Raw genomic sequence first — 18025 nt, forward strand, 5'->3', positions numbered from 1 at the left:
TTGCTCACAGCCCCGTCCAACCTGACCTGGAATGTTTCCAGGGATGGGGCATCCACCACCTCTCTGGGCAACCTGTGCCAGTGCTTCACCACCCTCAACGTCAAAAATTTCTTCCTTATATCTAGTCTAAACCTACCCCCCTTTAGTTTAAAGCCATTCCCCCTTGTCCTGTCGCTACAGGCCCTCCTAAAAAGTTTGTCCCCATCTTTTTTATAAGCCCCCTTGAAGTACTGATGGGCTACAATAAGGTCTCCCCGGAGCCTTCTCTTCTCTAGGCTGAACAACCCCAACTCTCTCAGCCTTTCTTCATAGCAGGTGTTCCATTCCCCTGATCATTTTCATGGCCCTCTTCTGGACCCGCTCCAACAGGTCCACATCTTTCTTATGGTGAGGGCTCCAGAGCTGGACGCAGTACTGCAGGTGGGGTCTCACGAGAGCAGAGTAGAGGGGCAAAATCACCTCCCTCGGCCTGCTGGCCACGCTGCTTTTGATGCGGCCCAGGACACGATTGGCCTTCTGGGCTGCAAGCACACAATGCCAGCTCATGACCGATTTTTCATCCACTAGTATCTCCCAAGTCTGTCTCCTCAGGGCTGCTCTCAGTTCATCCTTCAGTCTGTACTGATACTGGAAATTGACCTGATCCAGGTGCAGGACCTTGCACTTGGCCTTGTTGAACCTCATGAGTTTCGCATAGGCCCACTCCTCAAGCCTGTCAAGGTCCCTCTGGATGGCATTCAATCCCTCAGGTGAATCAACTGCACCACTCAGCTTGGTGTCATCTGCAAACTTGATGAGTGTACACTCAATCCCACTATGTTATTGATGACAATATTAAATAGTATTGGTCCTAGTACAGACCCTTGAGGGACACCAGTCATTACTGGTTTCCACTTGGACACTGAGCCATTGACTGTAACTTTTTGCACTCAGTCGTCCAGTCAATTCCTTATACATCTAACAGCCCATAACCCATCAAACACATATTTCTCAAATTTAGAGGTAAGAATGTTGTGTGGGACTGTATCAAAGGCCTTACAGAAGTCCAGGTAGATGACGTGTAGCTTTTGCCTTGTCCACTGGTGCAGTCACCCCAACATAGAAGGCCACTAGGTTAGTCAGGCATGATTTGCCCTTAGTTAAGCCATGTTGGCTGTCTCTAATCACCTCCCTGTCTTCCATAGTCTCAACATACCTTCCAGGAGGATTTGCTCCATGATCTTACCAGGAGCAGAGATGAGGCTGACTGGTCAGTAGTTCCCAGGGTCCTCCTTTTTACACTTTTTAAAAATGGCTGTGATGTTTCCCTTTTTCCAGTCACTGGGGAATTCACTTGACTGCCACTTGAATATTCACTATTCAAATATGATAGAGAGTGGCAACTTGGCAACTACATCAACCAATTCCTTCAGGACCCTGGGATGCATCTTGTTGTGTCCCATGGACTTGTGTATGTTCAGGTTCCTCAGGTGATCTTGAACCTGATCTTCTCCTATGATGGCAGGGACTTTGTTCCCCAGTTCCTGCCTTGAGGTTCAGGGGCTTGAAAGATGTGGGAAGAGAGATTAGCATTGAAAAATGAGACAAAAAATTTGTTGAGTACCTCAGTCTCCTCCATGTTGATTGTCACCAGTTCTCCTGTCAGGCCAGGTACATTTTCTTTCATCTTCCTTTTCTGGCCAATGTACCTGTAAAAGTCCTTCTTATTCTTTGCATCCTTTGCCAAATTCAGCTCCAACTGTGCCTTATTTTTCCTGATTCCATCCCTACACATCTGGGCAGCAGCCCTATATTCTTCCCAGGACACAAGTTCCTGGTTCCACTGCCTGTGCATTTCCTTCTTACACTTTAGTTTGATTAGGACGTCCTTACTGAGCCATGCTGGTCTTATGTTGTCCTTGTCTGATTTCTTATATGTAGGAATCGAGAGCTCTTGCACTCTAAGAAAACCACACTTAAGGAGCTGTCAGCTCTGTTCAGCTCCTTTGTTCCTGAGGGCAGTTTCCCAGGGGGTCCCATCTACTAGTTCCTTAAATAACTGAGAGTTTGCTCTCCTAAAATTCAGTGTCCTGACTCTACTCCTCAGCTGGTCCATATCCCTCAGGATTGTGAATTCCACCAAGGCATGACCACTGCAGCCCAGGCTGCCACCAATCTTTACATCTCTAATTAGTTCATCCATGTTGGTAAGCAAAAAGTCTAGTAATACTTCTCCTGTGGTCAGGCGGTCTATCACCTGGATTAAGAAATTATCCTCAATGCACTCCAGGAGTCTCCTGGACTGCTTACAGCTTGATGTGCTGCTTTTCCAGCAGATGTCAGGGTGACTGAAGTCCCCCAGCAGGATCAGATCCTGCGAGCATCATGCTTCCTGTAGTTGAAGTAAGAACACTTCATCAACAGGCTCCTCTTTGTTGGGCTGCCTGTAGTAAACACCAACCATGAGTTTTCCTTTGTTGGCTTGGCCCCTAATTTTTACCCATAAGCTCTCATCCTGTTCATCATTGTTTTTCAAAGACAGCTCTGTGCAGTTAATCCATTATTTTACATAGAGGGCAACCCCCACCCTCTACCAATCCTCCCTGCCTGACCCTTCTAAACAGTTTATTGCCATCAATGTCAACATCCCTCCGTCCCAACACTCCAATCATAGGAGCCATCCCACCACATCTCCATGATGCCAATAAGGTCGTAGCCCTGCTGGCATGCACACATCTCTAACTCCTCTTGTTTATTCCCCATGCTACGTGCGTTTGCATAGAGGCATTGAAGTTGGGCCTCCGATGAAACTGTCTTACTGGCTGGGGGTCCTTTGTGCTGCTCTTCAGGCGCTCTCCTGCTGACCTGTGTTCCTTCTCCAGGCTCTGGGCATCTGTTGCTGGCCCTGGCATCAAACTGGTAGGAGTGGGATGGATTGAGGTTACCCTCCCCCGGCAACTCTAGTTTAAAGCCCTCTTCACCAGCTTGGCAAGCCTATGACCGAAGATGCTCTTCCCCTTCTCTGACAGATGGACCCTGTCAGCCCCCAGTAGAGCAGGTTTCTCAAAGCAAGTCCCATGGTCTAAGTAGCCGAACCCCTGGCTGTGGCACCAGTCCCATAACCATTTTTTGACTCGCCAGATTCGACTGGCCCTTTCAAACCCCTTCCCTTTGGCCGGGAGGGTTGATGAAAAAACTACCTGCGCTCCCAAGACCCTTACTGCTGCTCCCAAGGCTCTGCAGTCCTTCTTGATAGTCCTCAGACTGCTCCTGGCTGTGTCACTGGTGCCCACGTGAAACAGCAGGAGCGGATAATGGTCAGTGAAAATGTCCCCATTTGCAGAAACATTAGGCATCTAGCTGCTCTCCTAGTGAGTGTGAATTTGGATGTTTGTATCCAAGTCTATCCATGGACTATTCAACAGCCTCATGATGTGATGGGAAACAAATGGACCTGATCTGTGTGGACACTCGCACATCAGATTAAACCACGCTTGCTTTACACCTGCAAGCTTGCTGCCGAGACAGGATGTCTGCCATGGGTCTGGCTCTGTAGGTCTGGCTCAGACTTGTCCCTTTCTCCTTATCGTACCCCAAAGTAAGGACCCTCAGGGTGTGGTTAAGATTAAGCACGTGTGCCTTAAGATGTGAGCTATTTGTATGCTGCAATGGTCAAATCCCAAGGAATAAGAGTATTTTTGAATTTTTACTTCATCCTTGTAAATGGAGTTTACAAAATTTCTTTCCTTGTACATTTTAAGCTTTTTTTATGTCTTGGCAGGGAGGGTGTGATTTTTTCCTTGCTAAATAGGAGACTGTGTTTTGAATTAGGAATAGAAAGACTCCTCCAAAGCTAAGGAAGTAGTAGTAGATGTCATACTCACATGCACACATGCTGCATCCTATCACTGGAATATTTATTTTTATGCTAATTTTTTCTTTCTGCCCTGTCTTTCACTCCTTTTTTATTTTTCATTTCTCCCCATTTTCAATCCCTTCACAGTAAAATGCTCCCCAGCATCTCATCTCATAGTTTTCAGGTGGGTTTGAAATTAGTCAGATTAATTCATCCATCCCAGCAAGAGAGAATATGCTCAGGTGGCATTTACCAATGTCACTAAAACCCTAGACTTTATCAGTAGTCACCTCCAGTGAAAGAAGCTGTTGGTTTCTTTGGTAAAACAGATGTAGGTCATGAAGGGTTACACTAAATGAAATGTGAGGCTGTCAGCCAAAAAACAGTAAACACCCAAATGATGCAGCTCAGCAAACACACTTGCCCTCTCATTTTGAGTGGCTTTATAAAATGTCATCAGCTAGTCAGTCTATAGCAGTATGCATTGCCTCCTTTTCCTGCAGACCTAAGTGAATGTCAGGCATGGATAACATGAATCCCTCACTATTTCAGTTAGTAATTGATTCATAAGAACAGTAGAGAAGGACACGATTTAGTGTGGCTTTGACATTCCTATTCCTGTTTTAATATGGAGCTGTACCCCCTTCTCAGAAATACGTTGGTAACCCTTGGAGTTAAAATGAATTCTTTGTCTCAGTTGTGTAGACAACTCCAAAAGCTGCTAAAAAGCAGCAATCAGGAACATGATCCCACAGCACTTTATCAATGGGAATTGCTATTCTGTTTGTGAGATAGAGGCTGTGGGAATTCCCCTTATCAAAATGAGTTAACAAGCTTTTACTGAAAGTTGGCCAGCTTGAATGATCAAAAGAGTAGAAAAAATGACTCTGATCCTTCTGTCATTAAGCATTACAAAACTGAATTCTGACCCAAAGGAAAACCCAATGCTCATGGAGGTGAGAGCAACTTTATGCTATCCCAGTTTCTCAGAGTTGCCCCAAGTTTCCTGGAGAATCCACGTCGCTCTGGAGAAGTCCCAATGCTCAGGAGCTCAGGAGTCTCTGAGCCTTTTCCCGTCCTACAGGGCAAGGTCAGGGTATCCTTCTGTCTTAGAAAACACTGCGCTTGATAACTTTCTGAGGCCTTTTGCATTTAGGGCATGTTAGAGCTGCCCTTGGGCTACTCCATTTCAAGCCATAATTAAAGCATTATGGGAAAAAGCTCAGGATCTACAAAAGCATGAGATTGTCTTTTAGCCACTAAGCCGAATGATGAATAAGCCTCTGGATCTGGTCCTGAATCTTCAACATGCTCAGTGTTTGGGCTCTCATTTTCCCTTTCATTTCTGGAACGAGGCATGTCAGAAACAACATGGAATAATTTTTTATTTCTAGGGGTTCCCAGCACCATTTTAGTTCACATAGACATCTCACCCTTCAGTGCATATTCAAACACACCCCCAAACCTTTGTAGATTCACCATCACTGGTGCCGTAGAGAAGGCATGACTTCAAGCAACATAGCTAGAAGTGGTTTTAAGCCTAGTGTTCATATGTGTAATGTAACTTCAGCTATTGCCAAGGAATTGCCAAGTGGTTGCTGCTGAGATATGCAACCAGTTGACAAAGAGCCAGTGCTGATGTGGCCTGTCCAACGTGGTCCACTGCGGACCAGCCTTTCCTCCTCGATGTGATCGCTGAGGCACGGCAAGGCATGTTCCCCTGCAGGCCATGGCACAGCCACCTCCCAAAGGCATCCCCCAGCTCGGCTCGTGCTGCCACCCAAACAGACCGACAGAGCAACTCGTACGTGGAAAACAGCATCGCACAGCCACATGCACACAGGCACACGCACACCCTACAGGCATCTATGAATTATGAGGCGTTAAACCTCTCACAGAACTCTGGTGACTTCATAAACCACAAAAATGATTAAATTATTGCCACATAATGAGAAATGTTCCCATCTTTTAATTTTATACCCTATATGGAGCAGGAACCCTGATTCTTTCTCACTTCCTCTTCAGAGGCTTCCAGAAGTTTCTCTCCTCTGCTCTCTGATGTGCAGGTTATCTCACACAGTTTCACCTTCTCCTGGTACTTTCACTTGCAGCATGATCCCTCTGTGTTGCCGCCAGTACACTCAGATGTACCCTATAGCCGTTCCTGAACAAGTGTTTCCAGGAGGAAGGTTGCAGCCAAGTGAGAATTTGTTCCCTTATATTGCCTCTGGCGTTTCCTCATCTTGTAGTAATCTTCATGCAGAGGAATTGCACGTTAAACTGAAATTAAAACAGAGGAGAAGCAGCACTAACCGTTCAGAAATTTGTCTTAGTGTGGTTCTTTGCTTAGAGCCAGCAGCTGAGAGCTGAGTCACAGCATTTCTTTCAGAAAGAGATCCAGTCCTGAGAACAGAGAATTTACCGCCATCCTCAGAAAACTGTTCCAATATCTAATTATGCTCAGTGTAAAAAAATCTACATTTTATTTCCTGTTCAGCTTTTTCCTGACTTCAGCTTGCAACCACTGGACCCTGTCATGCTTATGTCTGTGTAATTAAAGAAGACCGAACCTTCACATACCCATTGCTTTACAGGCAGCAATGGTCCGTGACCAAGACACCTCTTAATCTTATCCTGATCAGCAAACTAAAATAATTTAAAATATCCTAGAAATGCATGCATTAAATAGAAAAATCAAACCACAGGGAATTTGGAGCTGTATTGCTGAGGTAGCCTAATACTGGATCTCAAATATTCAATGTGTACATAAATATTTACATTTTAAACTTTAAGCAATTAAAATACCGTGCAGACAGAAACTGCAAAACAAATTTAACAGCACAGGCTTCTGTTTTGTTATACTATGACTCATTTTGCTTAGTTAGGTACTTTTTGTTGCTGTCATTTTTTTTTTTGCTTGGGCATTTCCTTAAAAACTTAATTTTGGTCAGTGCTGTCAAACAAACTGCAGCCACGCACAGGCTGGGTCCTCGATCAACACCCTGCTCCTGCATGGCTCAGGACAAGGAAAGGCCTGCGGAAAAAACACCGTTTTCCCCTTCTGCTGGTTACTTCCTCAGGGCAGTGGTCAGTAACTTGAGCACCAGTACATGAAAGGTCTTGGTGTGCCTCTGCCTTGTTACTGGCGATCCATAATGGCTCATGAAACCTTCACAGGAGGTATGAAGAGCTGTCCATAATGAGTAACTCAGCTTTCATGCAAACTACTCAAAGACAAGGTTTATCTGCCAAGATCAACAGATTACAACAAACTGGAGTTTACAGAACATATTGTTTCAAAGAGATAAAGAGCCAGAAGAAACAGGTTGCCCAGAGAGGTGGTGGATGCCCCATCCCTGGAAGCATTCCAGGTCAGGTTGGACGGGGCCCTGAGCAACCTGATCTAGTTGAAGATGTCCCTGCCCACGGCAGGGGGGTTGGACTAGGTGACCTTTAGAGGTCCCTTCCAACCCAAACTATTCTATGCTTCTATGATTCTATAAACACTGACAGTGTTTCAGAACTGAAATCCATTTAGATTTCGGATGTACCCACAATCCTTCTCTCCCCTTTTCTCTACTGTTACCAACATCCCTCCATGTTTTTTGCAGTTTACAGTCAACTTTTCTTTTATCCCAGATCTGCCCCAAACTTCCTATCCTAAGGGTCCAGTTTGAGTAGCACAAAGCAAGGAATGAATCTGAAGGCTAAAATGCTAAAAGGTCTTCCATTAGCCACAAAAGTGACCAGGCTGCGCATTGGCATAAAGTGATACCCATCCAGTAGCTTTGACAGTAGTTAAAAAATACAGTTTACAGCCAAAAAGAAGAAAAATGACTGGAAATGCAAATATCATGGACCAGTTCTAGATCTACTGCTCTTAGAACTAAAGATTCCCAGAAGTGAACATATTGCTTATACATTACTCCTTGGTATTATCTGGGGGGTTGAGGTTTTTTACATGATTTGCCATGTGTTCAACACTGTAATTGGTTAAATGCATTTCTTTATTCGTTATTCCACAAGCCACATTTAAAAATCCTAATGCCAGAAGTGGTAAGGTCATTTCCAAGTAAATTCTGGGAAGCAAAAGCCAAAAATGGGATAAAAATACTAGTACCAGTCTAGTACCATATATTTTCAAGTACTACAATTTCCCCTAGAGTCATTGCTGTGTTCTGAAAAATTCATTAGGACATTGTAACACTTCTCTACGTGGCATAATTCATGTTTGCAACAGCATGGGAATATACAAAAATCAATGAAAGACCTTCGTATCCAAGTTATGCAATTGTCAACGTGTCCATATTTTAGTCAAAATTCCCTGAGTGACAGGAATGTGACACCCCTTTTGAACTCATTTCCAGTTATTTTTGTTTGTAAATAGCCTGAGGTCATTAATCAACAGAGCTTCCTTGAACTGTTAACAGAACCACTGCTCTGCATGGTTGTTTCTCTTTGAAGGGGATTACAAAACCATTTGCTCTAATTTCAATCCACATGGGTTCCTGCTCTGAATCGCATGCTAAGTTTTGGGACTGAGCAAATTCTTCATCTGGTTTCATGTCAAAACCATCTGAAGTCACAGAGTTCTGCACAGAACTGATGCAGAGCCATAAATTGTTCAAGTTCACTATGGATTGGCCCAGCCGTATTTGTTGGAGAAAGGGTGGGAACTGGAGCAAATCCTTGAGCGAAAATGAGCTAAACTTCAAACAAAACTCAAGACCAGGCAAATTTTACATCATTTCAGGTTTCACAGCCAACATATTTAGAAGTCTTTTCCCTATCTTTTTGTCCAGAAAATGGGACCTGGCCCACAATGTTCTTCAGAAAGGCTAGCAGAAGATCAGCTGAGACAGGAAAATACACCAAGGTTCCCTCGTAACTGCACGAAGTTCCACATACGTTTAATCCAGAGTACTCATGCTTTGTTTATGTTCACTTCCCTAACAGTCACACATGCAGATTGGTGGACCTGACATGTCATTTCCTGCATTCAAATGTTCAAGCTAGGTACAATCGCAAGTAGAGACAGAAAACAAAGGAGGATGCCATCATTTGTTTGTGCAATCACAAAGCTAGCCAGTGTGCATTGGGTGCTGAGGTTCAGAGACTGAGAGAAGCAAGTGTTAATTTCTCAAAAATAACTGAAAAAACAATTTTGGATAAAAATCATCTGATATTTGATGGAAGAATACATCTGAGGAAACCACAATCTGATTCTGCTAGCAGGAAAAGAAATCTAAAAAGATTATATCCTTGTTGGATAAATCTGCTTTGCCAAATTCTCACTCATCAAACTAGAGCTCAGTTTGGTTGGAGCTAACATTGTATAAATCTTAAATAATTTTAAAGAAAATTTAATTCTCAAGAATTATTTATTTCATGTTCTTTATGAGTTCTTTCTTCTCTTTCAGATGTTTTATTGCAAGGCAAGAGCTGAAAGTTTTAGAGACAATGTTAAAACCTTATCTCATCTTCCTGAGATGCTTCATGTGGGCAAAGTATCACTGTTTGTCATTTCAACTCACCATGAGAAGAAAAACAGTTTTTGGTAGTATCTCCTACTAGGATAATTAGTATAACCAGAAAAAATAGATAAGCTTTGGGGTGTACAAGCAGGACCTTTAAGAGCCAAAAAGCGTGTTTAACATTTTCAGTTGATAAAAGACATTACTTACCGATGTGTGTTCTTTTGCTTCATCAAAGCACCATCAGCCCCCAAAAAAATCCAGCTAACACTGCCTGGGAACAGACATGTTCAAATACTGTTTGTTGCAGCTTGTCCCTTCAAGGATGGTAGGGCAACCCTGAAAACCATGGCCATGATTTGATTTTCCAAACATAATAATCCAGTGCCGTTTGAGACAGCTTAGGATCTGTAAGACACCCACATGGGCTTGGCCAGTGTCACACAGGACCTACAGGAGTCCATGCTCTTCTGGAGGGGCAGATGGAGGTCAGGTGAGCTACAAGAGGTATCTCAAAGGCACTAGGCTACCACATTTAAGCAATTCCACCTGTGTATCACATTGTTGTGTTCCTTCTTCTTCCCCCAGCTGTATATGCTGAGCATGATGTCATATGGTGTGGAATATCCCTTTGGTCAGCTGTCCCGGCTGTGTCCCACCCCAACTTCTTGTGCACCCCCAGCCTACTCGCTGGTGGGGTGGGATGAGAAGCAGAAAAGGCCTTGACTCTGTGTAAGCACTGCTCAGCAATAACAAAAACACCCCTGTGTTATCAACACTGTTTCCAGCACAAATCCAAAACGTAGCCCCATACTAGCTACTGGGAAGAAAATTAACTCTATCCCAGCCAAAACCAGCACAGACATGCAAAAGGCCATTGAAGCTGGAGCAAGAGTTTATAAAAGAAGAGGCATACAAAAGTGGTCATTTACATATATTTATCCAGATTGGTTTCATCTGGAATTAAGCTTTAAAATGGCATGAGAGAACTGATGTAAAACAAATACCTGCCCCTTTCTCCCAAACTTCTAATAAAGGAAGGTGTTGCTGAGGTATTGGAAATACAATGTTGAAGGTTGAGCTTCCTAGACAGAGACATGTACAGGGCAGTGTATAAACTGGGCTATTGCTGTACCAAAAAAGCTGGAAATTGATTTGAAAGAAAGCAGATCTCTTATAAGTGCTGAGATCCAAACCCAATAGAGCATTTGGGCTCCCTATGCTTATTTGGGCACCTAACTTTGTACTGAGACCAACAGGAATGAACTGTTGATCCCATGCCCATGTGATCTCTGGACAACACAAGTATGTCTGATGTCTTCACTCAGTAGGAATAGCCACCCAACAACTGACAGTTCCATTTTTGTTTTTGTTTTTTTTTCAAAACCTCATCTGAGCCCTGACATTTCCAGGAATAGGAAATACGATCAACCTATTCTCCTACAGTTTATAACTGCCCGTGTTGACTGGCCACTAGTGCTGATCATCCTAAAGCTTCTCCATCTCTAATCCATGACTGGGAGACTCCTCCATAGCATGAAATCTCAGGGGTTCTTGTGGATTTGCAACTCTTGAGTTTGGGATGGAGAGTTTGATCTGACGTGAGCTTCTGCCCAGCTTCAGCTGCAGCTGGTGTCAAAATTGTGCAAAACCCCACAAGTTTTTTCGTGATATTCATGGACATAAATAAGCTACGTGCTACTTGCTTGAGTCTTAACAAATCTAAGGGATGTTTTTGACTTAGGACAAATTCACTTTTGCAGGGTTTGATTTTCTTTAAAGTTCTTCTGCAACCAAATCAACATTCCACTCTCTGTGCACACCTGCGGGTCTCCTGTTGAGCAACTGTCAGTATTACGCAGTATTAAATTAGTCTTGGCATTTCAGTGTTCACTAATTACAAGCACATCTGTTGAAGAGCATTTAAAGTCATTTTGTAGAGGGATGAAAATCTGATGTGTTTGTTGCATGTGTTTGTTGCATGTGTTTGTTTCCCCTTAGAGTGAGGGTGGGATAAACACTACTTTAAAAAACTGTAATCTTAATTTCTCTTCCAAACAAAATGTAAACGCTCCCTCAGCTCCCCTGGGGAACAAAGCTAGAATATAGAAGACTCTTGGGGAAGATGAACAAGCCTAAGGGCAAACTTTTTTGTGAATCTCTTCATGCCTGTTAAAACTGATTTAAAATAAAAATAAAATTCAGAGAAGGCAACCAAACTGAGGTCTGCGCAGAGGTCTTGCACCTGGGATCAATGGGAAATGGCTGTAACTACAGCATCAGCAATGTCTGGATGTGTGCATCCCTTCCCACTTTGTTCAGTCGAGGGCCATGCGTGGCTGTACATGATGTCTCCTTTCAACTCTTGAACCCTGACTTGGGTCCAGCCTCATGTTTCTGGCATTGCAAGAGAACTATCTTGCTCAGAGACAAGTTCGTGAGACTGAAATATTTTGTTGTTTATCTATTTTAGCAAAGAAAGCAGCGAGAGTAAAAAGGTTACCATTTCATTTACACAATTTTCCTCATTCACAGTAGACGGTCTTAGCAATAAGATCTCTTACGTTATAAGACTGGTTTTCATATTCAAACAAATATCACATTACCACCGACAATGGGATATAACTACTTGGTGGTCTGAAATCCTGTGTCCTGAACTTTTTGTATTAATGTGGATAAGGACTAATGATTCTGGAGTCAGTAGGGCTGTGCCGGTGTCACAGTCAACTGAGAAGGGGATGCTTTGTCTCTCTGTTTTTGTTTTAACTTCAGATTCTCACGGGACATTTGCTGTGCTTCACAGCAGTCCCTCCTTGACCCAAATACTCCTTGTCTCCCTTCACATGTCCCTTGTAGTCAGTTGAAAGCTATCGGCAAAAGAGTGGGTTCTCCAGAGATAACGCTATCTGTTAGCCTTTGGTCCTGTGAACAACACCGGCCCAAATTTCATTCCACTGATCTGTCATTTTTTATCTTGCATTTAAATGTGTTTAACCAGCAACAGAAACTGCTTCAGTCCCTGGTGTCCAGCAGCTATTTTTTGGGTGAGAGTACAGCTGGTGCAGAGCACGCAGTGGTTTTGCACCACGGATGGGTAAGCCGCAAAGGCACGGCAGCTCATTCAGCAGAGACATCAGCCTGCTGATGGCTTCAGTGCAACATTCACTGTTAAATCAGATATCCCAGAGTCATCCTGTCTGCCTTGAAGTGGTGAGAGTCCTGGCAAGCCAGTTTATCTCCTTGCACAGATACTTGCAGCCCTGCTGGGACTGAAGCTGTGTGCCACATCAGCACAATAGCAGAGCTGAGAAAGAAACCTTAAATCCTTTGATGACCGAAGTCTGGTACTTGGAATGACCAGACCGCTGGCGTGGGTGGGAGACAGGAGCAGATGGGTCCAGCTTTTGTGAATCACCACCACTATCGGCAGCGTGTTGCTTCAATCCAGGGGATTTTCCCTGGCACCACTATCATTCCCACCAGCTCTGCAGTGCTCACACTTTTCTGGGAGAGAAACCCAATGACCCTGGGATGCACCTCCTCCAAGATGGACTGAAGTGCATTTTAACTGTGCCCCTGGATCACGCACGGCTGTGCAGAGCAAAGCCCTGTGCAGTTCAGGGACACAGCTGAAGTGAAGTCCAAGCTGATCCACACTGTGGCTTGCAGGATAACTACATCGTAACCAAACCTCAGGCATGGTTATCTAATAGTGTAGACAGGCTGGGTGTTAGTACCCTTCCCAGTAAAGGCTGTTTATTCGCAGGGTTGTGACAACCACATGGGCAATCAAGGGCACTCCTGGCTGCAGCTGGAGTGGTGGCAGAGGACAAGAAAGAAAACAGGCTATGAGGCTGGCACTGTTTCGTGTGCCATGCAAATAGCAGCGTATCCTCCTCTGGGTCACTGCATTGGGATCAGCAGAGGGACAGACCTGACCTGCTCATGACTCAAGTGGTGACTCTGAACCAGGCATGCTCTGCTCCTGTGCTGAGACCAGGAAATTGGATGCGAACAAAATTGCTGTCTGGTTAAAAAACAGTGGACTAGAGGACAAAGAAACAGCCCTGTTATTGTGTAGACCTCCAGATCATATCCTTAGAGGCTGTGATGCAGCTTATTCAGAGGAGGAAATAAAAACTGCCTGGATAAAAGTTTCTTACACATTCCCATGCTCTATTCTCTTGTGAAAGTGTTTTTAGTATAGAACTACGCCACTTTAATAATATGCACTTCTTCAATAAAAAAGCATGACTCACGCCTCTGCACAGGAGATAAAAGACGTGTGGAAACCATAAAAATGCTAATCCAACATGCAAAGCCAGCAGAGTCGCTTATCTTCATGGAATATTTTAATGTCTGTCTTGTTCTTCCAGGAAAGCTATGGGACCATTTACACCTTTAAAAAGCCTCAGCCTGTAAATAGGTATCTAAAATATCTTTCCTAAAGCTGGTTCTGTAAAACAGTTTTAAAAGAACTGATACAGGGTTTAATAGGGCATTCTTGGTTTTAGCATGCTTAGTGTTATATTAGCCGTATCTTCCTCACATATAAATGTAATGGTAAGGAGGCAGAAGTGCCTCTAACAGAGACTGCAAACAGAGAGGTGCTGACAAGGTAAGTGTCTTCCTAAAGGATTAGTGGTCCCGTAAGTAGAGCAATTAGACCCCAGCTCCCTAATCCGATCTGCCTTGTCTTGCCTCGCATGGAAGTCATGCCTGTTCCTTGGGACCCCTTTCCTTCTGGAGTCATGAGCTGCACCCCAGCGAGCCTTGTCCCCTTCCCCAAATGCTGTGGAGCCTCATGGTTAGGGCCCAGTTTGGCAGACCCATATCTCCTACCAGTCTAGCATGCAAAAATGAGACACTCACCATCTGTCTTTGACCTAAACTTAGTGCAAAGTCTGAAGACAGTCATAGTCACTTGATCTCATCTTCGGGTTGTCTCCCAAGGCAAACATCTCCTCCCTCATCTTCAAGTCCTAGTGAGATGGGGCTCCTGGAGCAGACGCCTCAGTGTCTTTTGGTACCATCTGATGTGATAGAAAATGTCTGAGGGTTCACATCAAGGTCTGCAGTGAACAGAGAGGAGTCTTTGGGATCCACCTGGCTGACAACACTACAGATGGGAGCATTTTGGGCTCTAATTGTCCAAAAGCTTGAGCTTCCTGAAGATGCAGGCACACAGCTGGTCACCTACAGATCCTTACACACATACACATGCACGCGTGCACACACACACACACACACACACACACACACCTGCATTCACAACAGTTGCTACATATTCAGTGATTGGCCAGCTGTATTGAGGATGACCTCAATTAAAAGGTGTCTTTGTGGGCCTCATGCAAAGTGAGGTGATGCACAGGGGTCTAGAGGGTGGTGAGAGTTCCTGGACTTTGATGACGTTGATTACAGGCATCTGTGCAGCTGACGTAGAGTTTGTTATTAATCTTTAGCTGTAGCACTCTTAATTGCATGTCTCACTCCTCAGCTCTAAATTCATGCAAACTGCACTTTAGAGCAGTCTGATCTTAAAGTTGGCCTTTTGCAAATAGCAAATATGTATATTAGTGCTCAGGAATATCATCTGTCCATGCAGTGACCTTGGTTACTTACACCCATGGAGCCCCCCATTTTCCACTTTGTCACCATCTCTTCTTCACCCACCAAACTGAGATTCACTAGACATCATACAATCTAATATTTTTTAGAAATGCCTAGTATATTTTACTGGTGTCATCCCAAAGCTGACCATGTAGCTGAGGCTGCAGACAAGGCGAGTGGGTGATTTACTGTGATGAGACTCCTGTAGTTCTGGCCAGCAGCAAACCAGTAGCAGTACAGAGCATGAGCATTTAATGGGGACATCCCATATTCCTTGAATGTTCTGTGTGCATAAATCTCTAGTTATGTTCTGAGTTAGCATAACTGTTCTAGTTATGGAGCTGCTCCAGATTTGGGACCACTTAAGGAGATACATGCATCACTGGTCAGAGGTGCCCAATTTGGATGCAAAAATTGGGGATTTATGCCAATGCTGAAAAGCAGGCATCTTCTGGAGGTCATTTAGGATGCTGAATTAGGAGGCTGAATAGGACTGCAACAAGTGTGGAGAAATTAGGGTGTCCAGAATTGAGCTAAGCAGCCCCCATGAGGTGCCCACCCAGCTGACGAAAACCCTACAAATCGCTAATCACCAGCGTTTGATCAGGGCTGTGTAGAGAGGCAAGGTCTATAACCCCACAATTAAAATTGCTTTAGGATACTAATTCTAGTCCCTTCCATGGTTGATCAGCGATGTAAATCCAAGCCTAATTTGTATTTTGGAATAGCTGAAAAGTGGAGGCTAAAAGCCATTTTTAAGAGATTAAAGTAATAAATATCTCTTCAATTTGTCAAAGGTCCACACTATTCTGTTCCCTCCCTGTCAGTGAGCATGGCTTTGCTCAGCTCCCACCCACCACTCCTTTATGGTGCATGGAAAAGGGAATTCAGTGAGGTTATTAAATAATTTTCTGCTTAAAAATTGCTTCCATTGTCACTCTTGTGTCTCTAGCTGCCAGGCATTTGGCCGCTACTTTACGTATCCCAAAAGATTAAAGCACATTTCTAACTCCTTTTAAGTAAGCAGCAAGTAATGAACAGCGGTAAGGACTCCTGTCACTGGTTGTTTTCTTATTCTTCAAGGTTTAGACAAAATATTCATTGGTCCCCTAGAAACAGTCTGAAGGAGGCATTGTCTTCTAATGGTCTTTGGGGTGGTTTCCTCCCATATTCTCTAACAATGGGATTTTTTACAATGAAAGACAAATAATAATTCTAGTACCTTTTAGAGCATAATCCAGTGCTTCCAATGGAAGGAGAGGCCTGGGCTTGGACTTCTGTTAAATATGGGGAGCTACTTTCTACGCAAGCGTGAGAGTGAGGAGAGAGATTATTGATGCTGTATCTGAAATGAAAGTTCTTTGGCTGGTACCACAACCAGAAACAGCATCTCCCAGCTCTGGATCATGTCACCTACCGTGTCAAAGTGACTCATGTGCATCTAATGGTACATGGAGAACAGTTTGGAAACTCCTCTATGGCAGCTTTGTAAAAGTGACAAGGAGTAGATTACTATGGGTTAATAATGTTGTTTGTTGCACTATAATTTATTGATGCTGAATAGTAATTTCATCAGTCATTACTGCTGTGCAATTTGCAGCATTACATGGAGAAGGAAACCTTAGGCTGTTCAATGGGCCATAATATTTAGCAAGAGTAAATGCAAGGGTAAAACTATGTAAAATTGTGTGGCAGCCCTTGTCAGCATTAGAGCACAAGTGTGATTAGAGCCATCTCTGCTTGGTATGATGCTTAAACATATTAAGAAACTTAAGCACATGTTCTTGATGAGCACCATACTGTCCTGAATTACACAATAAAAAGGAAAAAAATCACATGGGGGGAGTCAGAGTCAGGCCATGCAGGGAAGGGAAATTTTTGAAGGCTGTTTCCTGGTTCTTGGTTCTCCAGCAGAAAGCCTGCTATGAAAATCTACTCACAGGAATATTAATGGTACTTGTGTTGGAACACTTCTTTAAATTAGATATTTATTCTCTGCTCTCCCCTCCCCCCAATAACCTTACTGGCACAACAAACCTCACCTTCTTTTCAAAAGCATTTTAAGCTGCTCGAGCTGCAAGCATTACAGAATAGTGGAGGGTTACTACCCCTCCCTCAGAGGTTGTTGTGTGCTAGAGCATTTTACACTCGATGCCATAACTCTGAAGAAACTACATTTAATGGGCTCAGGAAATGAGTAATCCCTGTCAGACTGCAACACGCGCATGCACATTGTGTTGTTCTGCAAGTGGTGCCATTGTGCTCAGCATGTGGATTCAGGAGGAGGTGAGACCCACAAATATTGGCCTGGGGGATGGTCTGGCACCTCCCAGAATCTGTCAAAACTTCTAATGCCGTGACAGCATTTTCCTCTATAACAGATATATTTCCATCCATCTTTCTTTCTATCCATCTTTCTTTCTTTTATTTTTCTCCCTTTCTCTTTTTCCTTCTTTCTTTCCTTCTTTTTCTTGCCTCAGTTCCTTGCCTTGCCTAGCCACCTTCCTAATTCAAAGACACACAACTTCCAAAGTTTGTATCTGTGAACAACATCTTCACATGCACAACTAAAGTCACTTCCAAGCTTTGGCATTTGCAGGAGTTGAGCCTGAAGTGTTAAAGTACAAACACTTTATGATCAGCCATTTCCTTGATAACAGATGGCCCAATCTATGCTCCAAGATTGTCTTTAACTCTGTCTGACCCAACATAAAACCAAATGTTCATAAACTGCAATTCTCCATACCCCAAGATGTCCATTTTTGGCTGTAAATCTGGAGTGCATGCTGTTATCTGAGATGTGTAACCGTCATGTGCGATACGGGGAGGCGCGTTAGCTAACTTGGGGGAATCTGATCAACACAGGCAAATCAGTGCTCCCTCCAACAACTTCAGCTTCTTCTGAGAAACTTTCTCTGCCAGTATTTTCAATATGATAAAGTTTTTTTTTATTTCCCTGGATAGTACCTCACCTTATACCTTGGGTAAATGTACCAAGCCCAAGCCATAGGAATTATATGCATTAAAGGCCACAGGAATCACACTGCACTTAGATGGGAAGGGACTCCCTGTACAACAGCAGAATTTGGGTACGAGGTCTGCAAGG

Source organism: Pygoscelis adeliae, unplaced genomic scaffold (assembly GCF_000699105.1).
Source record: "Pygoscelis adeliae isolate BGI_AS28 unplaced genomic scaffold, ASM69910v1 Scaffold66, whole genome shotgun sequence".
NCBI classification, from domain to species: domain Eukaryota; kingdom Metazoa; phylum Chordata; class Aves; order Sphenisciformes; family Spheniscidae; genus Pygoscelis; species Pygoscelis adeliae.